This window comes from Borostomias antarcticus (assembly GCF_949987555.1).
Source record: "Borostomias antarcticus genome assembly, contig: scaffold_108, whole genome shotgun sequence".
Taxonomy (NCBI): Eukaryota; Metazoa; Chordata; class Actinopteri; order Stomiiformes; family Stomiidae; genus Borostomias; species Borostomias antarcticus.
Genome location: NW_028175623.1, coordinates 188,060 through 203,059, shown reverse-complemented (window position 1 = coordinate 203,059; position 15,000 = coordinate 188,060). Strand labels below are relative to the sequence as shown.

The 15,000-nt window shown below is 50.7% G+C and overlaps 1 pseudogene across 1 annotated transcript in view; it reads right to left on the bottom strand.

Annotated features, from left to right (window-relative positions):
- LOC311329427 (voltage-dependent T-type calcium channel subunit alpha-1I-like) overlaps positions 1-15,000 on the bottom strand; it is a 160,352-nt pseudogene that overhangs the window by 18,194 nt on the left and 127,158 nt on the right. Inside the window, exons 9-19 of the transcript in view lie at positions 14,391-14,542; positions 11,581-11,766; positions 10,701-10,818; positions 10,388-10,543; positions 10,027-10,117; positions 9,645-9,811; positions 6,642-6,709; positions 5,816-6,233; positions 4,096-4,196; positions 3,014-3,137; positions 2,538-2,606 (exon numbers count right to left, since the gene is read on the bottom strand). The product of the transcript in view is annotated as a voltage-dependent T-type calcium channel subunit alpha-1I-like (transcript). The remainder of the gene's footprint in view (positions 1-2,537; positions 2,607-3,013; positions 3,138-4,095; positions 4,197-5,815; positions 6,234-6,641; positions 6,710-9,644; positions 9,812-10,026; positions 10,118-10,387; positions 10,544-10,700; positions 10,819-11,580; positions 11,767-14,390; positions 14,543-15,000) is intronic.

The following is a 15,000-nucleotide window of genomic DNA, read 5'->3' as shown; positions in this document are numbered from 1 at the left end:
ACAAACGTACGCATGCACACACACAGACACACACATGCAGGTACGCACACAACCGCGTACAGACATGCACCCACAGGTGCACACAGACACACTTACTCCCCCCCACACACACACACACACATACGCACACATACACACACAATGTAATCACCATTCATGCTTTCGTAACCAAATTAAATTACAATTAAATTACTGTACACATAAGGCGTTATATTATGGCATATGACACTTGTAAATGAATGTATTTCCATTGCAGTGAGAGAGTGCTGAAAGCTATCGTATTCTGTTACACTGTCCAACCATCACAGTCATTAAGCTTGTAGCACTTAAACCAACATTCACACTCGATAGCAGCATCAAATTCAATTAACTGGCTTCAAAATCAGTGTGTGTGTGTGTGTGTGCATGCGTACGTGCGTGACAGCCCCGGTGACAGAGTGGTGTGTGTGTGTGTGTGTGTGTGTGTGTGTGTGTGTGTGTGTGTGTGTGTGTGTGTGTGTGTGTGTGTGTGCGTGACAGCCCCGGTGACAGAGTGGTGTTTTATGGAGGAAACCTGCTGTAATTAATATGTGTGTTTAATGAGTGATGGGGCAGGCGAGAACGACAAGCTCAATGTGGTCCACAGAGGAGAGATGGATAGACAGAGTGATGGAGGGAGACGGGGGGAGACGAGAGGAAAAGAGACAACATTAAGAGGGAGAGAGGAAGAGAGACACTATTGAGAGGGAAAGAGAGGAAGAGAGACAATATTGAGAGAGAGTGGAAGAGAGAAAATATTGAGAGGGAGAGAAAGCTAAGACAGGGATTAAGACAGAAAAAGGGTGATGAAAGAAAGCAGAAATGCTGTAGTCAGTATAACATTCACATACCTGCTGCCAAAAGACTTCACGAGAGAACAATTAGCGTTCAAGGCCACACACTCAACAGATAGTATTCATGGATAAGACTGTTTAAATGCACACCATCAGCATGTTAAGAAGAAGAAGCATGTGGATGAGTATGTTTGAACATGTGTGTGTGTGTGTGTGTGTGTGAGAGAGACCAAAATTGTGGTAGAGCAATTATCAGACTTTCTCAAAAGTACTAGTTTTTTCAACGTTTTGATCTGAACCATTGTATATAATCATAAGTAACCTTAAAACAGGGCTAAACATGTATTTTCCCTTTACTACTCTTTTAAATAGAAAAACTCAGAGTAATTTTGGTCACATGATTTGTGGATAAAACAGATTGGTTAAAATAGTTTGTGTGTGTGTGTGGGGTGATATGTTCCACATATTTGTTAACTGATCAGACGCTCGTGACCAACGTTGCTGCTTCCACGTGAACTAAGTGCCGTGACCAGGGACGTGCACAGATAGACAGATAGACCCTTTGCCCTCTGGACAAGATAAGTGCCCTTGTCTTGTCCACAATTGGTACGTGAATGTAGAGTTGTGATTCATGGACCGACACCTGAACCGACTGGAATCTCGATCCGTTTGCCTCGGGTCGGCCTGGGTCAGGCTTGTGGTATTATTATTTTATTTCATTTTTTTTTTTTGGGGGGGGGGTTGTAATGTAAAGGGCTACATGTAATAGGCTACATTATACTATTATAGAATTATAACAACGAATGTGTGAGCCTACTTTCTCCCCTTCCAAATCCCAGCTGCCTCAGTGGAACGCGTCAAACAGCACAGTAAACATTGAGATCTGCTAGCTAGCAAGACTTTGTCTCATAATAGCCAGAAAAGGTCAGAGGTGTGGAGCAACTTCAAATTAGTTGTAAACAGTGAACATTTGCGTCGGCTACGCCCAATGTGTAAAGTGTGACGCATTGCTAACATTCGATAGCAGAAAGATGGGGACCTCGACACTTAACCAGCACATGACGAAGGCTTGCCGCATCAGGCCGAGAGAGGAAAGTCAGCCCTCAGTGTCTGCATACGTTACCACTCAGAAGAAAGTCCCACTGAAAACAAAGCAGTCCATCACAGAGAAATGTTGCATTTTGTTGCAAAGATATTAGGCCATTTCATGTCAATAGCCTACAACCCTAACCCGTACGTTCGTTGTTCATTAAGCTTGAGTTAGCTTCGCTTTCCCTCACGTGCTGCTCACGCACAGCAGGTTTGCTTTTCACCCACATACGTCCTGACTCACGCACCTCAGTCATGCTGGGCGACACGGTAAACCTCTCGTTGCTGCGCAAGACGCAAAGTTAAAAAAACAAACGCGAGCTACGCGACCCATTCCACATTGCTTACGTCATGCCGCCGCCGCTAGGCCATAACGACACGTGTCCTGTCAGTTCTATCAAATACAGTGGGGATCCAGTGGATTTTGCTCACGTACGTGGCATACGTTAGTTAGCTCAGTTAGCAGCTCAGTTCGCTCCACAGCCCTTTAATTAAGCTAATTACCCATCAGCCCTTTGGTGGGGGAGAATGAAGAATTGATTAAGACCAAAAAGAGAAGCAAAGGAGAAGGAAAGAGAGGAGAGGAGGAGAGGAATGGAGGAGATGAAAGGAGGATGTGAAACGGAGGAGTGTTACCTTGACGGTCATCTCAGCCACGAAGATGGCAGTGAAAACGTAGTTTGAGATGGTGAGGAAGAGTCTCTCCTAGGACGAAAGAGGGAGGGAAGGAAGGAGAGAGAGAGAAGGAAAGAAAGAGGGAGAAAGAACAGAGTAAGTTCACAAAGTTTATTAGCCGCCCCTCAGACACATCTAGAACGTTTGCAAGCTAGGCACCTCTCAAGAGCCAAAATGGCCTCCAGCCAAATGCAGCCTCATTAGCACAAAAAGGAGTCCTAGCTGAACAACGAGAGAATGTCCGCAGGTCGAGGGGAGCATCTCTTTACCAATCTGCCCCTTGTTGTCTCTGGTGTCTCCAGCTCACCATGCTCACATCTTAGCGAGCGAGAGAGTCAAATTATCTTTGCCTTAACGGACGTCCCCTTGGCCTCCCTGTTTCCGGGCACGTCGGTGATTCTGTACAACAGCACGAGGCGGCGTGCGGCGTCTCTTACCAGACTGCCCTGCAGGATCTTGGGCCTCTCCAGGGCCACGGTGATGCAGTTGAGGAAGATGAAGGCCAGGACCACGTAGTCAAACAGCTTGTGGGCGATGATGGACTGACACAGCAGCCTGAACCTACGGGAGGGAGGGGGGTGGGTTAGATCAAGAACAGCTGCGAGTGCTTTGAAACATCGCTATGTATCGCCTATCGACCTGACTCGGATATACGCCCCGGAAGAAAGAAAGATAAAATCCCTCTTTTCGAACTCGAACACAACAATTTGTCGCCTCATCTCGCCGGAGGGAGAAAGCAGCAGCCGAGAGCCTCTGGGAGTTGCACCTGTGGTCAGAGCGAGCAGATCGATACACTAATCTGGATGCTATCCCCGTATCTGGCCAACCCGCTTGTGGTATTGATGGCTTGGCTGGCGGAACACTTATACCGCTGGGATCCGTGTGCTTGGAAGACCGTCTGTTTTAGTTTTTTGTTCATTTTCATCCTGATCAGCTACTTTTTTTGTGGCACACACAGACACAAACGCACGCGCACACACACACACACACACACATACACACACACACATGCTCGCGCATAAACACACACACAGGCTCTTTACTTGACAGATTGCACCTGCCACAGTGCTAAAACACAGCCCCAAGGCCCCGGCTCCCTCAGTCTTTCAGGGGCGGGGCAGGAGCGAGAGAAAGCCAACGAGTGATTGACTGATTCTCTTCCTTTCTGGTTTGTCCACTATTTTCGGTGGCAGTGCCACCAGCCCACTCAGCATGAAATGAAGTGGGACGACTGCCAAGAGGAAAAAAACACTCTCCAGAGTTCAGTGTTTTCTACAAAAAGGTCCAGTAAACTTTAAGTTAAAAAAATTAAGTAAAAGTGAAAGAGCATTCCAGAAAAAGTTGTTTTTTAGATTCCACACTTTGACTACTATTCACCCAGACAAGCGTTCATATTATGTTCCCTGGTATTCTGTTTATCTACTCAAAAATAGTAAATAGAGTCAAGAATAATCTAGAATAAGGAGAAGGAAATCTGCCGAACTGAGATGAAAAGGAGAGACCAACAATGTCCACTCACTTGTTGTGGGGGGAGAAGAGGTAGACGGACCAGTCCTCCCGGGTCTCACACCAGTCTGGCCGGTACACCTCCACCATCTTCTGGATCCGGAAACACACCGTCTGGACAGGAGATGACGGGGGGGGGGGGGGCATGGAGGAGAGGAGATGAGGGGGGGGGGCATGGAGGAGAGGAGATGACGGGGGGGGGGGGGGCATGGAGGAGAGGAGATGACGGGGGGGGGGGGCATGGAGGAGAGGAGATGACGGGGGGGGGGGGGCATGGAGGAGAGGAGATGACGGGGGGGGGGGGCATGGAGGAGAAGAGATGACGGGGGGGGGAGGGAGGGGGAATGGAGGAGAGGAGATGACGGGGGGGGGGGGGGCATGGAGGAGAGGAGATGACGGGGGGGGGGGGGGCATGGAGGAGAGGAGATGACGGACGGGGGGGGGGCATGGAGGAGAAGAGATGACGGGGGGGGGCATGGAGGAGAGGAGATGACGGGGGGGGGCATGGAGGAGAGGAGATGACGGGGGGGGGGGCATGGAGGAGAAGAGATGACGGGGGGGGGAGGGAGGGGGAATGGAGGAGAGGAGATGACGGGGGGGGGGGCATGGAGGAGAAGAGATGACGGGGGGGGGGGCATGGAGGAGAGGAGATGACGGACGGGGGGGGGGCATGGAGGAGAAGAGATGACGGGGGGGGGCATGGAGGAGAGGAGATGACGGGGGGGGGGCATGGAGGAGAGGAGATGACGGGGGGGGGGGCATGGAGGAGAGGAGATGACGGGGGGGGGGGGGCATGGAGGAGAGGAGATGAGGGGGGGGGGGGGGGGGACATGGAGGAGAGGAGATGACGGGGGGGGGGGCATGGAGGAGAAGAGATGACGGGGGGGGGGCATGGAGGAGAGGAGATGACGGGGGGGGGGGCATGGAGGAGAGGAGATGACGGACGGGGGGGGGCATGGAGGAGAAGAGATGACGGGGGGGGGGGCATGGAGGAGAGGAGATGACGGGGGGGGGGCATGGAGGAGAGGAGATGACGGGGGGGGCATGGAGGAGAGGAGATGACGGGGGGGGGGGGGCATGGAGGAGAGGAGATGACGGGGGGGGGGGGGGGGGCATGGAGGAGAGGAGATGACGGGGGGGGGGGCATGGAGGAGAGGAGATGACGGGGGGGGGGGGGGGACATGGAGGAGAGGAGATGACGGGGGGGGGGGACATGGAGGAGAGGAGATGACGGGGGGGGGGGGGGCATGGAGGAGAGGAGATGACGGGGGGGGGGGCATGGAGGAGAGGAGATGACGGGGGGGGGGGGGGACATGGAGGAGAGGAGATGACGGGGGGGGGGGGCATGGAGGAGAGGAGATGACGGGGGGGGGGGGGGGGCATGGAGGAGAGGAGATGACGGGGGGGGGGGGGGGGGCATGGAGGAGAGGAGATGACGGGGGGGGGGGGGGGGGGACATGGAGGGAGGGACATCAAATAGGCTGGTCTGATCCCAGATGTGATTTTTTGATATTGTGCTATATAAACATCATCATCACCATCAACACCACTATCATCATCATCATCACCATCATCGTCAACACCACCATCATCATTATCATCATAACAATCATCATCAACACCATCATCATCATCAACATCACACCATCATCATCATCACCACCACCATCATCATCATCATCACCACCACCATCATCATCTTCATCAGCACCATCATCCTCGTCCTCACTCACGTAGTCCACCTCCTCCTCCAGGTCCCCCGGTCCCTTCCGGGTGTTGAGTTGAGGGAACACCTCCGCCAGCATCTGGCCCGGGGCTTTCCCGTTACAGTCGCGGTGGTCCCCGCCCCCTCCCCCGGACAGGCTCCTCCCCCTGGGGTCCAGGTGGCAGGGAGGCTGGCCCGGGACCTGGAGGAGCTCGGGCAGCTCCAGGGAGAGAGCCCGCCGGTCCCTGGGCGGGGGGAGGTGGGCGCGGGCGAGGAGGGCGTGAGGAGTAGGGTGGGGGTGGGGAGGGGGGTTGAGGAGGGACTCGTGCTCGGCGGAGTGGTAGTGGGCGTGGGGGGCGCTGCCCCGGACTCGCAGGCTGCCCCCCACCACCACCCCCCCGGCGCCAAGGCCCCTGGAGGGACGACCCCCGCTGTTCCAGCTGGACCTGGGGGGCAGAAGGACGGGGTCCAAACAGGTTCATGGCGGGTTCACAAGCGGTTCACATATGGTTCATGAAGCGATTGTAGAAGACAAAATCCATAAATTGATAAAGCACTCAACACACCAACAAGAATGTATTAAGAGTTGGCATGAGTGGCATAATTGAGCATGGGATTAGAAAGTGAACAGTGAAATAGTGTTTCAATATCCCTTTTTTATTCTAAAGTAAATTATGAATGAAATTATGAAAAAGATAAAGAAGATGAAGGACGACAGGGTTCCCAAGGGTTTACTGATGTCTCATCTACAGTAATGAGAGTTTAATGGGACAAAATTGTAATAAAATAATTAACTTGCCTGCTTTAATTAAATTCAATTAAAAGAAAACATCATTGGCATTTCATTGGCCTACCTGCGGGTCCATGCAGAGTGCGGAGGGGTAGGGCGCCCCCAGTTGTGGTACAGGGAACGGCCGTGACGCTGTTACCAAGACAACCGAAGTGACAGTTAAAAATGAAACTTGTGAAGTGTCCAATGTGGTTACACACAATTATGAAGTCTTTTGATAAAACCAGTAAGCAGATTTTCAGATATTCTAAATGTGCATCATCGTGGGGACAGCAGACCAGTGGAGGCTCGTCCATTGAGGCAGGGGAGGACAGTCCTCCTCCGTTTTTGGAGGGATTAAAATATAAATATATGAATTCATTTATTCATAATTAATATTATCTCAGTTTTGTTCATAAAGCAGGTTTTCCCTATGGATAAAAAAACATTATTGGAATTCTAAAGCGCCAACAGTGACATCTATAACCTGCAGCTGGAGGACCCATAGATATCTATGGAAGGGAGGCTAGCCTCCCTTAAGGCGGGTTCTTTTCTCTTAAATCAATGTAATGCCTTTTATCTTGCTAATTTGTGATTGGCAAAAACGCTGAAAAATTACTGCAAGGGAGGACAGTACTCTGGCCCTGTCTGAACAGGATTCAGATATTGACATTTTGTTAGTCCAATCACATTCCAGATTCCAGATTTACCACAGTGAAGGCCGATTGAGTCGGCGTTGATGTCTGTGTTTCTCTTCCCTGTGCCATTGGAGACTTTTTGTGTGTTCGTAGCTCCATAATATAATACATCCGAAAGTATTATGGGACATATTATACATCAAACTGTTCGTCTATTTGTCTTGATTCTAGCCATCTAAATATCTAAGCTGACATAAATACTTTTTGAGATAGAGCCGTCTGAACATGACAGTTCCACTGGCTGGCTATAGCCGGTAACGTTAGCTACGAGGTGCACGTCAGGCTAGGACATAGGCAGGCGCGCTGATTGGCTGGAGGCACAAACTGTCGGCAATTCGTCCAAAACATTTCTAGAGACTGGGTCGCAACACCGGATCGGAGAAATCCACAGCCTGGCTCCTGCATGGATGGGTGGATGGAAAACTTTCAACTGAATGTTCATATTGTTCTGATAAATTGTATTTGCAACATAAGAGTGGCAGCTTTGACAGCAACCCAAATGAGCTAATCCCATAGCTGTACCATTGCTAGCTAGCCATGAGCGAACTGTTGGATACTGCATTTGCTGTGCAACGTATTCCATTGTCCAGTTGTCAAATCTATTTGCCAACAAACTGTTTGAGAGCCAGCACACCTCAGTGTCCCCTAATCAAAAACATTTTTCATATATCACCTAACCTCTCCAGCACCTCACCAATATCAATTTTTTTCTCTCTTTAGAGAAGAGTTCAATCCATTACAACAACTATTGCTTACAAGGCTTGTCCCAGAGTGCCGGAAGAGGGAACGGCATCGATGTAGCCCCCTGCCTCTATGACCATCGATGTAGCCCCCTGCCTCTATGACCATCGATGTAGCCCCCTGCCTCTATGACGATCAGAGTGGGCCGCGATCAGGAAGTCGCTCGGAGGTAACTCAGCCCACTAAGACCGTCAAAGAGAGCCACAGGGGGACTGCTGTACATTATAGTCCCTGGCCTCCACGGGCCGATGCTTCGTGGAGTTCCGCAGGAGTACAGCCTAGTGTCTCTGCCTCCATGGTGACCGGAGGGACCTCTAGGATGGCCCTTCGGAGATGTTTCACCCCACGATCACCATGGAGAGCCACAGAGACTAAGCAAGTCAAGTTCCCCGGCTTCCACTAGCCGACGCTAGATGACATCGACAGCAACACAGGCGGAGCAGGGGAGGAGGTGGGGCGAGCACGCAGATAGCAAGCGATCACAGCAGTAATGGCATGAGCGAACAATAACATGTTTTGACAGCTTAAATACATGTACTCTAACGTGCTGGACCAATGCTAAGACAGCTGACAGTCAGCTGGTAGGTTGCGTCATTACGGGGTGTGACTGATTAAGCTGCTGCCCGACTAGCCCGGCGTTGACGTCCATGCCTCGCCTGAAGGTGCGTCAGAGACTGTATTCCCGCTGAGTAAGGCTCCAGAGAGCGGAAGAGAAGGCAAGGTTACCAGGGTAACCAGGTGCGTTTGCAGTCGAGGGGTGAAATGGGATGGTGGAGATAATTGCATGTTTTACCCGAGGAGAACGCACATCATGACAATCACACAGGCCTATTCCCAGCCATACCGCTGGTTACCATAGAGACCTCGCTGGAGCGTTCCGTCAGGTGTGGAGAACATGTAGAACAACATGCTATACTCATACTCCTACTAGAACAACATGCTATACTCATACTCCTACTAGAACAACACGCTATACTCATACTCCTACTAGAACAACATGCTATACTCATACTCCTACTAGAACAACATGCTATACTCATACTCCTACTAGAATGTTCTTTACTGTAGGTAAGTTCAACCAACTATGCGTCTCAAACTTTGAGACTGCATGTTTCTCTCTCTCTCTCTCTCTCTCTCTCTCTCTCTCTGTCTCTCTCTCTCTCTCTCTTTCTCTCTCTCTCTCTCTCATCTCTCTCTTTCCTCTAAGGTGGAATCCCCGTGGGTCTGCCATATTCGATCTGCCTGCTGAGTGTTTCCCCACCTGAGCCTTCGTCTCCCTCTCCGGGATCTGACAGAACCGTAAGATGGGGGGGGGGGTGAGAGAGGGCTCCTGGGGAGGGAGAGGGAATGCTCCCAGGGGGGGGGGCAGAGAGTCTGTTTGGAATAGTCTGTGCTCCAGCAGACAGAGGGGCCCAGCGGCCATGTCGATGGGGGAGTTGTATCCACTAAACGCATTAAGGTGACCAGTTGTCGTTCGACCTTCAGGATTCTTTCTGACAGAAGGTGTCAAGATGTTTGTGTGTTTTTGTGAGAGAAAGAGAGAGAGAGAGAGTCAGACAAAGAAGAGAAAGAATGTGTGTGAGTGTGTGCGTTTGTGTGTGCGTGTGTGTGTGTGTGCGTTTGTGTGCGTGTGTGTGTGTAGTCTTTACCAGTGAGAGGGAGCGTCTCTCCAGACTGGTCTTGCCCAGACTCATCACACTGCTCTTCCGAGACCCCAGGGCGAAGGTCAGCCTCTCTGGGGGGTACGCACCCTTTGACCCCGTCACAGGGGTCAACTCCAGGTGACCGTTAGGGGTCAGAGTGCAGATCTTTGGGTCTGGGGAGGAGGGGAGGGGAGCAGAGTCAGTAACAACCTGAAGGAGCTCAAACAATCCCTTATTCTCTCACTCACTCACACACACACACACACACACACACACACACACTCTGAAGTGGGAGTACACAATCTGTTCTATAATATCTGTTCCCAGCAGATTGGATCATCAGATACAGGCAAGCTGCCAGAGCTGAAGTGAAATGTGGGCCATTCACCAGACACTTTGAGAGAGTCATGGAGCTTCTCGCTGTCATCAAAGTTAGACGAAGATCTGTCATCATCTGAGTAGGAGCGATAGGCATCTCCCTGTTGGAGAGAGAGAGAGAGAGAGAGAGAGAGAGAGAGAGAGAGAGAGAGAGAGAGAGATTGTTCTTGTTTCCGTTCGGATATTTCTAAGGATCTGTTTTGAGGATTGAAAAGCCTTGTCATGACCTCTTGTTTTAATGCACAAATGGCCAGGCTCAAAGCCCTCAAAATGACCTCAGGCTGAAAGCCCTCAAACAATATGGCCACCGTCAGGACCCTTACCTCCGCCTGAAAGCCCTCAACCAAGATGGCCACCGTCAGGACCCTTACCTCAGCCTGAAAGCCCTCAACCAAGATGGCCACCAGCAGGTTGAAGAGGACGTAGTTGCCGAAAGTCATGAGGGCGACAAAGTAGAGGGCAGCCAATGGGGAGGTGGCGGCCATTCCGTTATACAACACTGCGTTCCAGTCTTCCTGGGTCAGGATCTGGGACACACATACACACGCACACACACACAAACACACACACAGACACACACAAACGCACACACACGCGCACACACACATGTGTGAGATACTACATGACAATGCACACCCTGAAAGCATGGGGTGGCCCCGGTAAACAGGGTTGTGTGTTCGGTACCTGGAAGACGGTGACGATGGCCCAGAGCAGAGAGTCAAAGTTCTTCCTGTCAGGAACCGTGTCGCCCGCTTCCGTCTTCAGACTGAACTTACAGCCAAAGATGTGCATCCCCAGAATACTGACGAACCACACACACACGCGCGCGTACACACACACACATACGCACACATACACACACACAGACATGCACACGCACACACAGACACAAATAAGTAGATAATCACGCTCATAAACACCGGTGCAATACACCATGTAAGTGTGTGTGTATATGCGTGTGTATGCGTGTGCAGTATCAGTATGTGTGTATGTGTGTGCGTTTATGGGTGTGCCTTTATGTGTGTGTGTGTGTGTGTGTGTGTGTGTGTGCCTGTCTGTAAGATCGACTGAGAGGACCAGAGGGCACTCTATCTCTCCCTCCTCATCAACTGTATACCTGAGCTCTGAAAACACTTGGAGGAGAGACACAGAGAGAGAGAGACAGAGAGATACGAGGCCATTGACTGTCCATGCTGAAGCACTCAAGGCTGATGTGCATGACGCTCTGTCTCAGCCTATCCAATCTTCTTCCTGTTATGTGCTGCGTTTGCGCTAACAGAGGCTCGACCGTCCGCCGTGACCCTGAGTGACAGCAGTGATGGAGAGCCAATGACACGGGACCACCTATACGTCTCAAAATTGATGAGCGGGCGCACGGACACACGCACCCGAAGGCCAACCGGGATCTTTGTGCACGTGTGTGTGTGTGTGTACATTTCGGTGAGTGTACTGTATGTATGTGTGTGTGTGTGTGTGTGTGTGTGTGTGTGTGTGTGAGTGTGTGTGTGTGTTTATCTGCGTGCCTAGGCCTGTGCGTGTGTGTGTGTGTGTGCACTGTGTGTACCTGAAGATGAAGATGAAGAGCATGAGCAGCATGCAGAAGGTGGCCACGTTGTCCATGGTCTTCATCAGGACCACCAGCTGCCTCCTCAGGGCCGGCATGAACCTGACCAGCTTCAGCACCCGCAGCAGACGGAACGTCCTCAACACCGACAGACCCCCGTCTGACTGGCCCACGATCTCACACACACTGGGACGGAGAGAGAGAGAGAGAGAGGGGGGGGGGGGGAAGGAGAGAGGGAGGGAGGGAGGGAGGGAGGGAGGGAGGAAGGGAGGGAGGGAGGGACGGAGGGAGGGAGGGAGGGAGGGAGAGAGGAAGAGAGAGAAGGAGAGAGGGAGGGACAGAGGGAGGGAGAGAGGGGGGGGGGAGAGGAAGAGAGGGAAGGAGAGAGGGAGGGAGGGAGGGAGGGAGGGAGGGAGGGAGAGAGAGAAGGAGAGAGGGAGGGAGGGAGGGAGGGACGGAGGGAGGGAGGGAGGGAGGGAGGGAGGGAGGGAGGGAGGGAGGGAGGGACGGAGGGAGGGAGGGGGAGAGAGAAGAAGAGAGGGAGTGGGGAGAGGACAGGAGTAAAGGGAGATGATAGAAGAGGGTAGATTGAAAGCAAGAGAGGAGTGAAGAGAGAGAGAGAGAGAGAGAGAGAGGGGGGGAGAGCAAGAGAGAGAGGGGAGTCAAACCATCAACGTTCAATCTGCTGAAATGGATGCAGCATTTGATCTTTCATGAGAATGTCTTTGATCTAAGAGTAAATGTGATTAATGGTGCAGATCACAGAGAGAGACGAGTCACATGATGACTACAGCCTATAAGCCAGAGAAGATCAAAGCTACACCACATTAAAGCTAGAGTCGCAGAGTTGGATGGATGATTGGGTCCTTTTTTATTTGGCCTTAGATACCCCAATGGCAACATACTGTACATGTACATCTTGATGTTCTTCGGGGTTAGAGTTAACTAGCGTTAAGGGTGACTAGGGTCAGGGGTAGCTGTACATTTTGGGAGTCGTAAGTAAGCACTGTCCATCTGCCTGTTCAGTGGCCACCTGGGAAACACATTCTGGTAAAAGTGCCTGAGTGGTGAACCAAGAGCATTCTGGTTCCTTATCTGGATATTGAACCAAGAACATTCTGGTTCCTTATCTGGATATTGAACCAAGAGCATTCTGGTTCCTTATCTGGATATTGAACCAAGAGCATTCTGGTTCCTAATCTGGATATTGAACCAAGAACATTCTGGTTCCTTATCTGGATATTGAACCAAGAACATTCTGGTTCCTTATCTGGATATTGAACCAAGAACATTCTGGTTCCGTATCTGGATATTGAACCAAGAACATTCTGGTTCCTTATCTGGATATTGAACCAAGAACATTCTGGTTCCTTATCTGGATATTGAACCAAGAACATTCTGGTTCCTTATCTGGATATTGAACCAAGAACATTCTGGTTCCTTATCTGGATATTGAACCAAGAACATTCTGGTTCCTTATCTGGATATTGAACCAAGAGCATTCTGGTTCCTTATCTGGATATTGAACCAAGAGCATTCTGGTTCCTTATTTGGATATTGAACCAAGAACATTCTGGTTCCTTATCTGGATATTGAACCAAGAGCATTCTGGTTCCTTATCTGGATATTGAACCGAGAACATTCTGGTTCCTTATCTGGATATTGAACCAAGAGCATTCTGGTTCCTTATCTGGATATTGAACCAAGAGCATTCTGGTTCCTTATCTGGATATTGAACTGAGAACATTCTGGTTCCTTATCTGGATATTGAACCAAGAGCATTCTGGTTCCTTATCTGGATATTGAACCAAGAACATTCTGGTTCCTTATCTGGATATTGAACTAAGAGCATTCTGGTTCCTTATCTGGATATTGAACCAAGAACATTCTGGTTCCTTATCTGGATATTGAACCAAGAGCATTCTGGTTCCTTATCTGGATATTGAACCAAGAACATTCTGGTTCCTTATCTGGATATTGAACCAAGAACATGCTGGTTCCTTATCTGGATATTGAACCAAGAACATTCTGGTTCCTTATCTGGATATTGAACCAAGAGCATTCTGGTTCCTTATCTGGATAGTGAACCAAGAACATTCTGGTTCCTTATCTGGATATTGAACCAAGAACATTCTGGTTCCTTATCTGGATATTGAACCAAGAACATTCTGGTTCCTTATCTGGATATTGAACCAAGAGCATTCTGGTTCCTTATCTGGATATTGAACCAAGAGCATTCTGGTTCCTTATCTGGATATTGAACCAAGAACATTCTGGTTCCTTATCTGGATATTGAACCAAGAACATTCTGGTTCCTTATCTGGATATTGAACCAAGAACATTCTGGTTCCTTATCTGGATATTGAACCGAGAACATTCTGGTTCCTTATCTGGATATTGAACCAAGAACAGTCCTGTGACAGGTGCAGGGTCCAAACCATCCACATCCCGTAAACTGGTCTTGGTTTTAAGCCTAGAACACTTGTATTACTGGTCTGGGATTTAAACCTAGAACACTCATATTATTGGTCTGGGTTTTAAACCTAGAACACTTGTATTACTGCTCTGGGTTTTAAACTTCACTCATATTGCTGTTCTGTTTTTTTTTTACTTGGAACATTCTTATTACTGGTCTGGGTTTGAGCCCAGAACATTCCGCGATGGATGGACTTTTATTCTAAACCAACCATATTCCAGTCACTGATCAGAGGTTTGGAACCCAAACTATTGCAAATGCTTGTGCGGGTTTTGAACCGACTCAGTACATTCAGGTGACTGACTCTGTGCCTCTGGGCTGCCCGGCCACGTACCTGATGATGACTATGATACCGTCAAAGACGTTGTAGGGGTTCCTCAGGTAGCTGAAGCAGCCGAACGCCGTGATCTTCAGGATCATCTCCAGGGCGAACATGGAGGTGAAGACAATGTTGCAGATCTCCAAGACATTAGTCAGCTCTTCAGGCTGGGAGGGATGAAGAGGCAGGGGCGGGGGTGGAGGGATGAAGAGGCAGGGGCGGGGGTGGAGGGATGAAGAGGCAGGGGCGGGGGTGGAGGGATGAAGAGGCAGGGGCGGGGGTGGAGGGATGAAGAGGCAGGGGCGGGGGTGGAGGGATGAAGGGGCGGGGGTGGAGGGATGAAGAGGCAGGGGGCGGGGGTGGAGGGATGAAGAGGCAGGGGCGGGGGTGGAGGGATGAAGATGCAGGGGCGGGGGTGGAGGGATGAAGAGGCAGGGGCGGGGGTGGAGGGATGAAGAGGCAGGGGCGGGGGTGGAGGGATGAAGGGGCGGGGGTGGAGGGATGAAGAGGCAGGGGGCGGGGGTGGAGGGATGAAGAGGCAGGGGCGGGGGTGGAGGGATGAAGAGGCAGGGGGTGGAGGTTGAGGGATGAGGAGGCAGGGGGCGGGGGTGGAGGGATGAAGAGG